Here is a 16,407-nt window from a genome sequence, read left to right on the forward strand (position 1 = left end):
TGTGTGTGTGTGTGTGTGTGTGTGTGTGAGAGAGAGAGAGAGAGAGAGAGAGAGAGAGGAGGGGGGTGTTGGGGTGATTAAAAGTAACCTTTTTTGGTCTCTTAGGTATTGCCTAGACTTTCTTCTGTCCAAAGACTGACTCTAGAAACAATGGTGGTGACAACCTTCTCAGGTCAGTTTCTGAGAAGAACTTGAAAGAGTTCCAGATCCTCTAGGAATATGTCGCTACCGGTAGAAAATACCGGGCTCTGCTATAGACTGCATGTTTGTGTTCCCCCTAAATGTATATATTGAGTCTTAGCCCCCAGTATGAGGTAGGGCCTCTGTGAGGTAATTAGGTTATGAGGGTTGGATCTCTCATGAATGAGATTAGAGTCTTTATAAAAGAGACCTCAGAGAGCTCCCTGCCCCTTGGGCCACATCACAGCCTAGCTGGAAGATGTCTGTCTGTGAACCCGGAAGCAGGTTCTCACCAAACACTGAATCTCAACTTGGAATCCCCAGCTTCCAGAACTATGAGAAATGCATTTCCGTTATTCAAGCCACCTCGCCTGTGATATTTCTGTTACCGAACTACATTGTAATGTCCTTGTCCTAGTCCCTTCAGGCTGCTGTAACAAAGTACCACCAACCAGGTGGCTTAAGTGGCAGAAGTTTATTTCTCACAGTCCTGGAGCTTGAAGTCAGATCAGGCGACAGCATGGTCCAGCCCCAGTGCTGGTGTGACGGTATCTTCTGGGAAGCTGGCCATTTTCTCCCTGTAGCATCGCATGGTAGGGAAGGTGCAAGTGCTCTCTGTGGCCTCCTTTATAAGAGCACTAACCCCATTCATGAGGGCTCCACCCTCACGACCTAATCAATCCCCAAAGACCTTCCCTCCTAATGCCATCACATGGTGGGGCCGTGGGAATATTTCAACGTGTAAATTTTCGGGGTCACAAACTTCCAGCCCATAACTACCCTCTCACGTCTTTCTCAATGGGTACCTTCAGGGAGAGCAAGAATTGGAATTTAGAGCATTGTTGGTGATTTCTCATTATGATTGAGAGCACAGCCCAATGGCTTTTTATTTTATCCTAAAAATCAACCTCAAGTTTCTTCCCTATTATTTTAAACTTTCCTACTAGCATGTCTTATACTTTAAAATAGCCTGGGCATAAAATGACAAATAGGACAAAATAGCCTCTTGCATCCTTTTCTTTTGAGGCGGGGGGGGGGGGGGATGTCCTCTCCTCTCTTTGGTTTGGCAAGATTCCCTCTTCAGCCTGCTCACCACCCACCTCTACTCAACCCACGACCCAATGCCCCTCATCCGGCCCAGGCCCGCTTCTGCCTCCAGGGAGATACACAACGGGTGTCATGCTGTCTGTGTCACTTCTTCCTCTTACCATCTCTCATCTGAAAAATGCCTTTCTGCTGGTATTACTCTAAATATTAAAGTAGATGATACAGAGAGTATTTTGAAAATGCCAAGTGCTATACAGATGTGAGTTTTATTCTAGTGCCCTTACAGATTCAGAATTGCAGACTCCAGTGCCTTTCCACTAAAAATCCTTTAGGACCTACAGGTGACAGGCAATAAAAAGAAGCATTAACAGATGATGAAAACTAAGTCAAATGGTACAGATGGGTCAATCGAGATGAAGGCTGAAAGGTAATAACTGGATTTAGCAGAGTTTGGTGAGCTTGAGAAACTAGTTTTAGGAAGCTACCAAGAGCAGAACCTCATTAGTCATTGCAAAAGAAAATGGGGAGAGAAACCAGACACACAGGGAATAGGAAACTCTTAGGAGGTGCTTTTGCTGTAAAGGAGCAAACAAATGTTTCTGCAGCTGGGAAGAAACCTAAACTCAAGGACAAGTTTGTTTGTAGGCTGATGATGCAGGACAAGGTTTCTGGAGGGTCTTCAGATAGGCAAAATCGGATAAGGTGGGGATGCTCCAAACGTTGGCATTAGCAGCACAGATCTGTTGTCTACCGAAAGCGGACAGAAGGCAGCATGATGCTGGTTGCTAGGCGGGTGTGGTAGTGAGGCTTGTGGAAGTTTTCTTTTCATTGATTTTATTTTCTTAGTGAAATAGGAAGCAAGGTCACAACACTGAGCGAAAGTTGGAGTTAAAATGAGACAGGAAAGGGCGTGGGATATTCATCAAGGATGTGGAAGAGGAAATGGACTAGAATACTGTGGTATGATTTCTGAGCAGCTTTGAAAGCCCAGTTGAGGTTAGTGGTCTTTAATTTGGAGATGGGCTATCGGCACAAAGTAGAAGACAGTTTGGATTTCCCCAGGGCTGAGGTTTTGCTAAATAAGTACAGAGAAGCAAGGGTGTGTGTGTGTGTGTGTGTGTGTGTGTGTGTAATTGAGGGTAAGCATTTGGAGTGGCAATAAGGGCCGACCACAGAATTTAAAGGGAAGTGAGGGCCTGAGGAGGCTGAGACACAGTGAAAAGGAGGTAGGACAGCATCGGAGCCAAGGACTGTTGGAGTCAGGGAGTAGATGGATTAAAGATGAAAGAGACAGTGTGAGATGTGGAGTTTAGAACTGAGATTGCAGAGGGCTACAGATAGTGCGATGTAAGATATAGGTGTAACCACAGAGGTTCCTCAGATTCCCGCACGACGGGCTCCCTCACCTCCTTTAGGTTTATCTTCCCTAAAGCACTTCTCAGGTAAAACTGTCCCCGTTATCTTATTAAAGTTGCAAATTCTCCCCACTGGCACATGGTGTTCCCATTTGTATTTCTCCAAAGAATTTTTTTTTTTTTTGCCATCTGACATTTTATATATATATCTATTTACTTATTTTGTTTATTGTATTTCTTCCTCACTGGTCTCCAGTGAGGTCCAGAATTTGTCTCTCTTTGGAGAGTAGAACATTGCCTGGCACATGGTCATCTAGGCACTGGATATATTTTGGTTGAATGACTCAATAAAGCAATTTTATAATTTATTATGGGAATTCCAAAGAATCAGTCAAAAAGAGTTCATCAACTTCATCCATTTCACAGCTTCTTCTGGATAGTTGAATTTTCTGAATAGGTGAGGATGAATTCATGAAGTCCCTATTAAGTTTAATTATTTTTTAATAGAAATCTAAATAAATGGAGTTTAGTTCTTCACTGTATATTAGATTCAATGGAGCACTAACCGTTTTTGTAACCATTCTAAGCCATTATTTAAAAATTAACTATTTGAAAAATTAACTATTAGACTCTCCTGAGGTGTGTGAAGTTTGGTCCCTTTGCAAAGGGTTGTTATCTATCGTGATACCACAATACATTCGGTTGTGTGTATTTCTTTGGCTTCTTCTTGTCTGTCATGCTACTATTACTATTATTTTGTGCCCCTAACAGCACGTTGGGCCACCACACCTGTCCCTACTCCATACAGTGCTGTCTTCATATATTTTGAACTGCTTTTAAGAGATTTATGTGAAATAAGAGAATGTAGACATTAAGTGAGGGAACCAAAGCCACTCTTAAGAGATTAAGGGCTGGGAAAACTGTTTCTTGGTGGTGGTGGTGGTTGTTGTTTTTCATTGTCTTTACAGACTACTAGATTCTTTCTTAAATGTGTACTGGAAAGGTAAGACTAATACACTGTAATTAGGAAGAGATGGAGTGTTACTGTGATTTGGGTCATGTGGTATTTTTGGCCCCTCAAATCCCCACTTCTGTGTAAATGGCTGCCTCCTCTATCTATTCATGTGACCAGCTCTATGCAGGTGGAGCTAAACACATAATACCTCCTGAAAAGTGTGAGAATAAGAAAAGACACCAATTAAAGTCCTCTAATTATAAAAACCCTGCTCTTAAAATGCACCCATGAACAAAATCTCAAGAGCCCCTAGGACAAAGCTTCATCTGAAAATACAATCTTGTTGAGGAAGCAAATGATGAAACATTTAAAATATATATATATATATTTATATATACACACACACACACACACACACACACATATATATATATATATATATATATTACACTCCAGTGGTTTTAAAAATATTGCCAAGGTACATGATAAATCTCCAATAACTCACCTGACCTAGATTTAAATAACACAGGGAATTCATACAGCAGTAGATATTTGGTTACTCAATAGATGCCCCTATGGTTGCCAGTCAAACATTTGTAAATGTTTCATCATTTGCTTCCACAACAAGATTTGTTGTGTTGTGTTCAGAACTTCAGCTGTACTTTGCACTTTTGGGGAAAAAAACCTAGCCATTTAAGATTATGGAGCCCTGGCTGGTTTGGCTCAGCGGTTAGAGCGTCAGCCTGCGGTCCAGAGAGACCTGGGTTCGGTTCCTGCTAAGGGCACGTACCTCAGTTGCAGTTTGTCCCCGGGCCCTGGTTGGGTCGTGTGGGTGGCAGCCACTCAATGTGTTCCTTTCACATCGATGTCTCTTTCTTTCTCTTTCTCTCTCTCTTCCTCTCTCCCACTTGTCTGAACAACAAAAAAAAGGAAAAATGTCCTCAGGTGAGGATAAAAAAAAAAAACCAGTATGGAAAGCAGAGTTTTTTTTACTGGTCTCTGTTAATGGTCAAGAGCCACACTCCTGACCATTGTGCTTTCTGAATCTCAGTTTTCTCATCTTTAAAATGATCCTGAAAGACTTCTTAGAGCCTAAATTCCAGGACACATTGCTGCTGGGTTAAAGGATTGCGGAGGAGTTCTGGTTCCACCCAGTAGAGGGCAGTGTTACCTAGACAAGATCTCAGCCCGAGTTCAGGACAGATGGAGCCAGGGAAGCAGAATTTAGCATGTAGAATGGGTAACTACCTACCTCTCTAAGTCTTAAGTCATCAGACCACAAATGTTTCTCCAGAAAATAGCAATCTCAAGCAAGTGTAGAAATGCACTCCTCCTCAATAATTTGCCACTATTCCCAAAATGGACACATTACTCATTTCTACTGGAATATGAACAGGAATTTAAACTCCTGCAATCTGTGTTGTTTTCTGAAAATTAAAGTTTATTCTATGAATACATTCATTTATATAAAATACAGCAGCTTGTCTATACATATTGAACATTTAAAAATTACAGCTGAAAGTAGCAGATTTTTCTCCTGCAAAAATATTTATGAAGTATTTATAAAGTTTGATTATGTTTAATATCATGCTGAGAGAGGAAAACTTAATTGTACTTTTTAATGTACAAATAATATAAGTCATTGGTTTGTGGCACACATATTATTTCAAAGTTCTAAGTGTCTGATTTGTAGTGAAAATACTGGATAAAAATCTGAATCTCAATCAACCTGCAAAGTTTACGGAGTGTGTCACATTCGTGGTCCCTCTGGGGACACAAAAGCTGTCTTCTGCAAGACCTGTCTGATGGGGTAAGACTGATGCCCATAGAAAAATAGTAGCACAGTCAGATAGTTTAAGATGCTGTCTGTTTGATACAAATAATAACTCAGTAGGGACGTGAAAGTATTTGCTGAAAAACTGACAAAATGGATGAATTAAGACGTCAGTATGGAAGATACTTTAATGGAGGAGTCTTCATCAATGAGGTATGTACGTACCATTTAACCAAAAAAGAAAAAAAAATGTAAAAATAGGCAATGTATGCAAAAACATGTTAAAGGATCAAAGGCATCATGCACATATAAGATGATGATGATATGGTAACGACAATGATACTGATTACCCTGTTGGGGTTCATAGTCCCATTAAGACCCTGTCCTTGGTGACCCTAGAAAGATACTTTGGTAGAACCCTCCAACTTTTGCTTCTTCTTAGATCTTGATTGCTAATAGAGAGCCTTGTTGCTTTTGCTTCTTTTAGTGTAAATGCTGAAGCCTAAAAGGAAGGAGTTATTAAAAGAATGACGTAATCCCACCTGGGCTGGGAATGTATCGTGCGCTGTGCAAGTTGCCACCCAGAGCGCAACAATGTCTTCCCCACGGGGCCACCACCTATGCTATTCCTGGCTATGACACTGCTCCCTTTTAGGGGGAGTTAGCAGTTCCTCTGATCAGAGAAAGCCTGGCTACTTGAGAGAAAAGAAAATCTTGTTCTCCCCCTACCCCTTCTCTTTCGCCCATAGCAACTATAACTGCAATAGAACGTGAGAGTAGGAACAAATTGCCATAGCAACAAAGTGTACTCTAATAATGAAGATGGTATCTAACAAGCAGCAGCAGCTAGAACTTTAAGGGAGAGGAAAAGGAAGTGTACCTTGAAGGAATAGGAAGAAAAAAAATCACAGAAAGTTAAGGTTTTTTTTTAAAATCTCCAGTCTACATATGTTGGCCCATTTAGAAAAATTAGATTTGTATCTTGGTTAACTTCTTCCTATGGTACTCTAACAAACCAAATCAAGTTTTATAATGCTTTTTAAAAAATCCAGTACATTCTAAAAGTAGACAGAAGAAGGAGGGATCAACTCCTTTAATGTAGAAACGTAGAACAATGTGCAATCATTCAGAGAATTCACAGAGGTCTGTTCACCTAGACCATCTGCTCCATGGCCCAGCCTCCCAGGGCTTGGTCCAACTTCTTTGACAAGATGATCCTCTTCACCACAAATATATTTTAGAAAAATGTCTGCCAAGCTGGGTCAGGGCTTGGGAATAATGCATTCCCATCATGACTAGAGTGAACATGTAAGTCAAGAACCTTAAGGAAATTAAAGAGGGGCTTGTGCGAATCAGTCACTGGGTTGAAGTAGACTGAATTTATTCCACCTACTCGCTCAAAAAAATTTAAAGTAAGATATTCAGAATGGGCTGGCTTATGCTATAAAATAAGTCAACTCCAACATTTTGGTGGTTTAAGCCACAAAAGTTAATTTCTCATTCACAGTGTATGTTAATCACACCTAGGGAGCTCATCTCCATGTCATCCTCACTCTGGGGATTTTGCCAGTTGTGTGGGCATGGTGAAGAAAAATGGTTGAGGGTCTTATGTCAGAATTAAGTGCTCTGATTTACAAGTGACACATGTCAGTCATATCACCTCTACCTATAGCCCACTGGCCAGGACAAGCCTAGCGAATTTCAAGAAAAGGGCAATGAATGATAATCTTCCTGTGTTTGTGGAAGAAGAAAAGTAGATGTAGATATATATAAGCATTGTAAGTCTCTACCATAGTACAAGTGCACTGGGAATTTTTATATAAGATGAATATAACACAGCTTTTACTTAAGACATATGTTTACATTTTCTGGGAAAATGGTCAACCATGGTGTTGGGCAAAAACAGGTTTACAGTTGTTCATCTGGAAAATGACACCATAATTAATAAATAATAATACAAGAATAAACTGTTTCACACTCACAACTGTAAACCTACTTTTGCCCCTCCCTGTACAAAAGCAGTCTCATTCCACCCAAGAACGTGTTGTATGAGGACCAGAAGCACTGGTGGATGGTCAACGTGATCATTGGGATTCTCACTCCAAATTGAGGTGTTTCAGACTCTAACTACTGGCAAGAGTTTAGCAGCAGAGTTTTGCAAGGGTGTAGTTGAGATCTTTTCATTTATCCCACAGTGAAAAGATGGATCTAAGCATAAGTTTTCTCAAAATCAGAAAGCTGCCCCATCTCATGAGGGCTGTTAGCAGACTTGATCTTTTCCAGATTTTTGTTAAAGGTGTTCCCCAACTTAAAGAAAAACAAAGCAAAGTTATACAAAGCCTGTTCTCTTTCTTTCCCCTTATTTACATTCTGTTGTTTTTTTTTTCCTTTATCCTCACACGAGGACATTTTTACATTTTTTGCCCAGGTAGAGTGGGAGGGAGAGAGAGGAACAGAGAGAGAGAGAGAAATATCGATGTGAAAGGGACACATCGAGTGGCTGCCACCCGCACAACCGACCAGGGCCAGGGACAAACTGCAACCGAGGTACATGCCCTTAGCGGGAACCGAACCCGGGTCTCTCAGGACCGCAGGCCGACGCTTTAACAGCTGAGCCAAACTGGCCAGGGCTTATTTACATTCTTTAAGCTCAGTTCAAGCCCCATTTCTACTCATTCCATTCTTCGATCTTATAATCAACATGCATTTCTTTAAAAATGAATGGTTCTTGCACATTCCATGGATTCCACTTTTTCTCCCCACTCAGTTTAAGCCCTGTGACAATATTAACCTTACCTTTCCTCTTTTGCAATCTCTTCTAACACTTAGCACAGGGCTGTTAGGAAGTTGGCCAACAACACATATTTATTGGTTATGAAGTCATTGGAAAAGGAAGACAAATTTTTGTTGAGGACAATGGACCGGGCTAATGCACACACACTTTAGGAAACTTCGTTGTCATGGAAGGCTTTATTTTAAAAGACAGCTCTCTGATGCAGTCTATAGCCGCTTCAGTTATTGTAAGCCCTTTCCTGTGAATGAGGAAAGGCAGTAAAAGAGAGAAAATGATGAGAGCGACATGGTGTAGGGCAATAAGCACTGAATTGGAACCTGGAGCTTGGGTCCTGTTCTTAGCACTGCCAATCACTAGCTATGTGAAGATGGACTTCCAAGTCATCTATGAAAAGGGAGACTTGCAATTAATTGCCTTGCCTGATTCACAGAATGCTGTGAATATTAGAAACAATATGGAAGTATAAGAAATCTGAAACTTTTTAAATGCTTTGCAAATATAACTTGAAGTGAGGTTATAAAGAAGAACCTAACTTGGATCTTATGTCTTTTGTGCTATGGGAACAATTTCAGGAATTGTAGGGGGATACGTGATAAACCCTGGACAACACATGTTCTGAGCTCTTTGAAAGCCTTGTACCTAATCAGCGCAGATCCTGTTGCTAATTGCAGGGGGCTTCTCCCTGGGCATCAGTTCAGTTTGTAAAGTGTTATATTTATAACTTTCTGAAGCCTCAGCCCCTCTCAGAATCCCAGGTAATAAAAGTGTGATCTGATTGTGACTGTAGATTACAGGTTGCTGTTGCAGGCTGGCGGTGATTTTTTACAAAAGCAAAACAGCAGGTGTCACTGAGAGAAGGGCACTAAAGCTTTTCACATCTCTGAGAGGGCCTGCTTCCCTTTCTTCCCTCCCTCTTCCCATCTGAAGAGGAAAAGACCATGGCTAGGACCAGAACAAGCCTGCTCACCTGCCAAAGCACACGTGGGGAGACAGGCTGGTGGGGCTCGGGCAGTAGGGGGAGGATTACCTACGGCAGGAGAAGCTCAGGTGGGTTTTGGAGCATGTGGATAGGAAATAACCAGAATCCTTCATGAATGACAGGGCTTCCATACGAGAGCAATGTTAATTTGTGAGCCCAACAGCACATCCCACAGACGCTGTTATGGTGGGGTACAGAGCCGATAAAACCTCAGTGTGAAGAAACCACTGGGTTTGAGTGGTGGTGCCAACTTTATTAGCTCTGTCTTTACCTCCTCTCTAGACACTAGTTTTCTCATCTGAAGAATGGCAAAATAAGAGCAATAACAAAAGCTATTTGAAAGCTTTGGTGGAAGAACTAAATGAGAATGATTATGAAAGGGCTTTTCTTTTAATAAGAATAATCAGTAGATCATTTGTAATTATGCAAAGACTTTATGTCAGTATTCCACACCTCCTCAAAAGATCTAGGCAATGAGGATAACAAACAACTGTCCTGCAGCAGGAGAGAAACAGTCCTCAGAGCCAAAGAATTTACATCCAGCACCATGGGCATACCACAGCCCGAAAGCTCAACAATGGGGAAAGCAGACTTCGAGTTCTGTGATTGTATCATGGAAATTCTGAGATTGGGGTTGTGAGGATATTCAGCAAAATGATCACTGTGGCCCTGCAAAGATATCCACACCCTAATCCCCAGAACATGTGACTGTGTTATTTGACATGGCCAAGGGTAATTAAGATTGCAGATGGGATTAAAGTTGTAAATCAGCCGATGTTAAAATCGGAAGATTCCTTGAGATGATCTGGTTTACCGAATGCAATCAGAAGAGTTCTTAAAATTGGGAGGGAGAGTCACAGAAAGAAATGCAATGACAGAAAAGGGTCAGAGTGATGCCCTGTGAGAATTCACCCAGGCGTTGCTGGCTTTGACGATGGAGGAGGGGACCAGGTGTTACAGGATGTGGGCAGGCCCCATGTGCTAGAAAAGGCAAAACAAAAAACAAAAAAAAAACATTTTACTTGGAGCCTCTAGAAGGAACACAGCTCAGCCCTACACTTTGATTTTAGCCCAGTAAGACTCGGGGCAGGCCTCTTACCTCTGGGTTAGACCTTTCATCCATGACCTCTAACTACGAGTAATAAATGTGTGCTGTTTGAAACCACTAGGTGTGTGGTAATTTATCCAGCAGAGCCGTCGAGTGCAAATACAATACTCAAAATAAGATATTTGATGCTAAGTAAGGTCTTTGAAGTCTAATATCAAGAGGTGTGCACATGACAGAGGTGAGTTTCTAAGTAAAACAGGAATTTAGAGTTAATATAAACTATAAAGTGGAAAGGAAGCTGTCATTTTTAACATCTGTCTCACAGCCTGAAGATTAAATTTGAGAGAATTACCAAAAGGTATCCTCTTCATTGAGTCCCAAGTCATCTTTCTATAACAAGTCTGATCTTGACCAGCCCTCGCTTAAAATCTTTGTGGACTTCAAAGTGCCAAAATAATACATGAAACTTTTTATCTCTGTGATCTGAATTCTTATTTCTCCAGTTTCATTTTCTTTCATCATTCCACATGCAGACTACAATCTCTCCACAGCAAATATATTCCTGTTACTGAAAGTGCTGGGCTTTCTATGTCCCTGCACGTATAATATGTTTTTTCACTTAAAATGTTCTTCATTCCCTTCAGTTTGCAAACTCTGGCTTGTCTTTAGGTTTTAATGATACTTCTTCAGGCACACATATGTTTTAGTTCTTTTCTCTAACCAAGAAGACCAACTTCGATTCTGTTAGCAGTCATTTGTTTATTTTTTGGCTGATTAACATGCAACCCACCACCCTTTATATTGCCACTTTGCTCTTCCTTTGGGGAATTCACCATGTGCATAGCATTTTTTCAGAAGAGGATTCCCAATGCCCATTTCTCATTGTTGGCTCCCACTTTGAAAACTCAGTTAGCACCCCCTAAAGCCCAAGGACAAGTATGTGATCTAAAATTGATTGAGCTCCCAGGATTCCAGTTCCCAGCACTTTGAATTTTGAGTGAGTGATGCAAAGAAGTTCACAGATAAATGGTAAGCGATGCAATAACCAGCAGACTAGATTCTATTCTGCAGCCTGGTCTTTGCTTGCTTAGATTCCTGCCTAATTTTCAAGCCTAGTTCCTCAGCCCTTCCACCTTGTCAAGAATCCTTCCTGATAAATGCTCCTTTTTCTGGGCTGCCACAGCACACTCTTTATGCACATATTATAGAACTTGTCACTTGCACTGGTATAATTTATTTAGTTTTCCATAATTAGGATGGGTTTGAAATAGCCCTGACCATCTCATGGCCAAACTACATACAGCAAAGTTGCACTTTATTGGATCAATCCAGTTAGATTTTTTTAAAAATAGGAAATAACTCTTTGAAATTTTTAAATATGATGTTGAAGGGGTGTCTTGCAGAGAAAAATCACATTCACTTAAGCAGATGTAGCATAATAAAGCCTATGAAACAAGCATGATGTGATCTAGGAGGTCAGTCAAGGATGGGGAGATAAAATAGGGAGGCAGAGATGAATGAGGCAGTGGACTGCAGCACAGGATATTGAGCTTAGAGTTGATATCTGTGTATGATTTCTATGGAATTCACTGTGATGTGTAGTAGGATCATATTAAGAAATTAAGGGCCCCTAAATCCTGAGAAGGCAATGGGACCAAACATTTCTGAAACCTGAAAATTAAAAATATTAACTTGTAAAATAAATATAAGAAAATCAAACTGAAATTTTGATTTTCCTGTGTGAAAAATTTAAAATATCATTATTTTGGAAAGAATATTTTGTTTATTTGTTGCTATCTCTGAACTGTTCATTTCTTAAGCACTAGCTTAGTCGGCATATTGTCGGTCCAGTTCTGGGTATGCTGGACGTTCAATGAATAATAACACCTGTGGATCTCACCACCTGGTGAAATAAAGCACATTGTTTACATACCATGTAGAGTTTTTGTTACTATTTTTGTTGACAAGGGTGTTGGCTTGGGGACCAGGGGATGGAGGTTTTCAAAACACCAACCATGAGCACCTAAATTCCTTTTCTTGTGCTCCAGTCTGGTGGCTGTATCTAATTCAGTCTGAGCTTGAAAACTGGATCCTGGCTGAAGTAAATCTCATGCACCTATTTTATAGAGAAACTTTGTATTTTCATGATGTAGGCAGCAATATTCCCTTCAGGTGAGATTTTTGGAAAGGATTTTTCAGTATGCTTGGAATCAAAGCACCTGGGCCAGATTCTGAATGCAGAAGGCCAGTTTCATCTCTGGTGCCAAGCACCTGACTCAGCACATGTCCTGGGGAGTCGTCATGTGAAATCAAATGTTTGGAGAACTCTCTTGAAGAGTAGGAAGACATGGATAGCATTAACATTAGTCACAGAGTGTCCACATGCAAATGTCTCTCTTTCTATCTCTGAGAATATTGCTAGGATTTATTATTAATGGAGAAACATTTCCAAACATACAAGATATATGTGTGTGTATGTGTGTAAATGTGGATTTATGTATGCACGTAGGTATGCATATATGCAAGGTGTGTGTGCACATGTGTGTCGGTGTGTGCATGCTTGTGTGTGTTTGGGGGGGTCAGTGGTATGATACCTATAAGAGGCATTCTGTGCACAAATTATCATTGAGCTGTCACAGAAAGACTTTATAAATCTTTCCTTAAGTGCAACTCAGCTATTAAACACAAAGCAGGGGTATTACTCTTGCTCACACCAGCCTATGCCTAGTTCTGAGCTTACCAGTCTCTCCAGGTTCCCAGTGGACACCATTTATGTAGCTTAAATGCACTAGATGTCCAGTTTACCTGCCTCCACACATTACCTCCTAAATTTTTAGATTTACTGGATTTTCCTGCAGCTACGTGAAAATAGCTATTTCATCACAGTGTGATTGAGCTTTTAGTGCATACCTAGTCAGGGACTAATTTCTTAATAAACTGTGCCTGCAGTAGTTTTTAAAGCAACTATGCCAGAAACATTTGTTATTGGGTGGATCCTACCAGTCATTAGTTGCTGATAAACCATAATTAGATCAGTTTTCTAGATACTACAAAATCATTTTGGCACAACTGAGGTTCAGGGAAATTTTGCACAATCTCCTGTGTTATTGTTCAAAGGGAAAACACCCTGTGTGTGATGGGTGATCTCTGTTTTGCCTATTATTCAAAATATATATATTTATTTAAAGAACACCTGAATATAAAATTTACAAATGGTCCCAGCTTTACTTAATCGGTAGTCACTCAATTTGCACACTCAGCTGTACAATTCTCCAGCTAGCTATGAAGATTGATAATAGAGAGATGATAAATAAGTGATAAAGTAGGTTGTGTGTGTCCAGAATATAAAAAGGAAGGTTAAGAAATTGAAATGGTTTATATTTATTTATTTTTTATCCTCACCCGAGGGCATTTTTGCATTCAGATCGAATGGGAGGGAGAGAGGGAGGAAGAGAGAGAGAAACATCAATGTGACAGAGACACATCGACTGGTTGCCACCCACACGACCCCACCCAGGGCCGGGACAAACTGTAACTGAGGTACATGCCGTTAGTGGGAACTGAACCTAGGACTCTCTGGTCCATAGGCCAATGCTCTAACCGCTGAGCCAAACCAGCCAGGGCTGAAATGGTTTATATAAAGGCAATATCCAGTAATCAAATGTTTGGTGTTTAAGAAACCTTAGACTAACATTTGTAACAAAAATAAATTAATGAAGTAAAAAAATAAATATTATGTTAATATTTTATTTAATATATTGCACTTATGTTTTGTTCATAGCAAAAAAGAATATCAAAGCTGTATTATGTTATGCAATGACCTACATACAGGAATACTAGGGTAAAATAAAGAAGAAGGTAAAAAAAAAGTTGGACATGCTGCAGATTTTCATTTAGTCTTTAATTTCAACCTATAGAAATTATTTTTCTGCTATATCTGCATCAGTAGTTACTAAATGTTAAGTCACAAAGACTCAAGACATTTCTGTGAAGAACTTGACACTCTCCATCCTAGCTTCTGCCAAGAGAAGAAAGTGAAAGATTTTTGTGTTATTGAAAAGGGATGGTTAAGTTTTGTAATAACATTTTCCCACTAATCTTTCCTATATAAAATGTTTAGGCTCCGAAAACTCTTCTACTAATTGGTTATGAGATGTTAATAAGGTAACTACATGGTGATTAGCCCACATCAGTCTCAGCTGAGCCCAGTTCCCCTGTGTAAATAGTGCAACTTTGTTCTTTCAGAAGTGTCTTAGTTTGAGCAATACACTCTACTAACCTTCTAGATGATAAGGAAGTTTTTAAACTTTTTTAAAAATCTGTGTCCTCAATTATGTAATAAGGATAATATTTACTCTGCAAACTCAATCAGCAGGAATTTACTATGCATCTACCCTAGGCACACACAAAATGCCCTAGTTGTATGTGACACGACTCTGTCCCAGGAGGAGTTTGCAGCCTTTGTGTTTTGAGTCCAATGTAGCAAATTTGACAGGACTGTGGGAAGGAAACAGAAGCACAAATGGTGCCTAGCAAATATGAAATGATAACAGTGAGATGCCACAACTTTCCAGCTTTGTGACCTTGAACAATTTACTTAACATCAGTAAGCCTATTTCTCCATCCATAAAGTGGAGACCATTGTAGGATTCTTGTTACAGAAGACGGGTGAAGATTCAATGAAATAAATTCTGCACAGCGCTTTGCACAATACCTGCTAGGTGGTCAAACTCAGAAAATGTTTGCCAAAAATAAAGAGATAAAAAGACGGATGAATTAATAACTAATAAATACCACAGAAATTAATATGTAAGTTGACAGGGATGAGGGTGGGAGAGAGAGGAAGAGGCAAGAATTTACTAAATATCCTCTGTGTGCTAAGCAATTATATCTCCCTCTCCCTCTCCTTCCTCTATTGCTCTCTTCCTGTGACCTTGAGCAGGTTACTTAATCCCTTTGTGTCTCAGTTTCCTCAACTCTACATTGAAAAATTAATATTGCAATTGCCGTGAGGATTACATATATGTAAAACACCGGTACATTGGAAGTGCTAATTGAGTTTTATTACTGCTGTGTTATTTAGCTGTTATTTCATGAAGGGCATGGGATGATAATGGGAAGAAATGTGGACAGTGCCCTACTGGGAAAAATGGAGAGAGCACGTTAGATCTCTCCTTTACTAGGGGTTTTAAAAAGAAGTGTTTTGCAACTGAGTGGAACGTAGATCCCCTTATAAGACTCAGTCTTGGACTGTCCCTTTCAGTGAGCCTCATTATTCATCATGCGGTAATTGGATGACTACTTACCACATGATTATTTGCCCCAGCTAAAAAAACAAACAAAACAAAAACAAACTAACAAAAAGGCCTAGCTGGTATGGTTAAGTCCGATTCAGCTACAGAACTATAGACAACGTAAGGGATTCCTCCAAGGCCAAATTCAAATGCTTATCATTGAGAATGTTTCTTCAAAAATATTCATGAAAATATTCATGTAAGCACTGCTTCAGTAACCGAGTGTTCTTTATAATTAGCATCCATTCCCCCTAACATTCCTTGAAAGGAAAATTCATGCTGTTATTCTAGTTCAAAAGATGATGAGACAAAGGGAGGCGAATTGTCTGAACTGAGGTCACACATGAACTCAACAGCAGAGGCAGACTCAGAATGAAAAGTTAAACAAATTTTTCCCCCAACAATAGTGGTACTTCAGTTCTAACACTATTACTTTTATTGCCTTGACTTTAAGTTTTGGTGCATTTAATTCCTTTTGAAAGCTACAAACTTTGTAGTATCCTTGAAATTAATTAAAATTTTCATAGTTCTACACACCTGTGGTTAAACTTCAACTAGCTGTCAGTGTTTTTATTAAAGGAGCGCTCTTTGAGTCTGGTCAGTCTTCTATGGCCTAAAATAATAAAAGGGTAGAATCTGGCCCCTATCCACATTACCTGAGCAGTCACTCAAACTCTGCTACAGGTTTCTGACCCTGTAACCTGTCTTCTCCAATTAGCCAGGTGGGAGGTGGCACTGGCTTCTAGGTCTTGCCACACATCCCTGTTATTTGGGAAAAACAGTTTAAGTTGGATTATCATTGTCTTCACTGTTAATAAAAACAGCAGTGCATCATGGAGTTGTGGCCTTGCAGCCAAACATCTCAAGTCAATGCAGAAGTTGGGGAACATCATACACAGTGAACTGTCCTTGGTTCACTTACCCCTATCTCAGAAGGAAGTTAAAAGTGAAGAGCAGAGTCCATACCTGGAAGCTCTGTAA

This window comes from Molossus molossus, unplaced genomic scaffold, assembly GCF_014108415.1.
Source record: "Molossus molossus isolate mMolMol1 unplaced genomic scaffold, mMolMol1.p scaffold_m16_p_15, whole genome shotgun sequence".
Taxonomy (NCBI): Eukaryota; Metazoa; Chordata; class Mammalia; order Chiroptera; family Molossidae; genus Molossus; species Molossus molossus.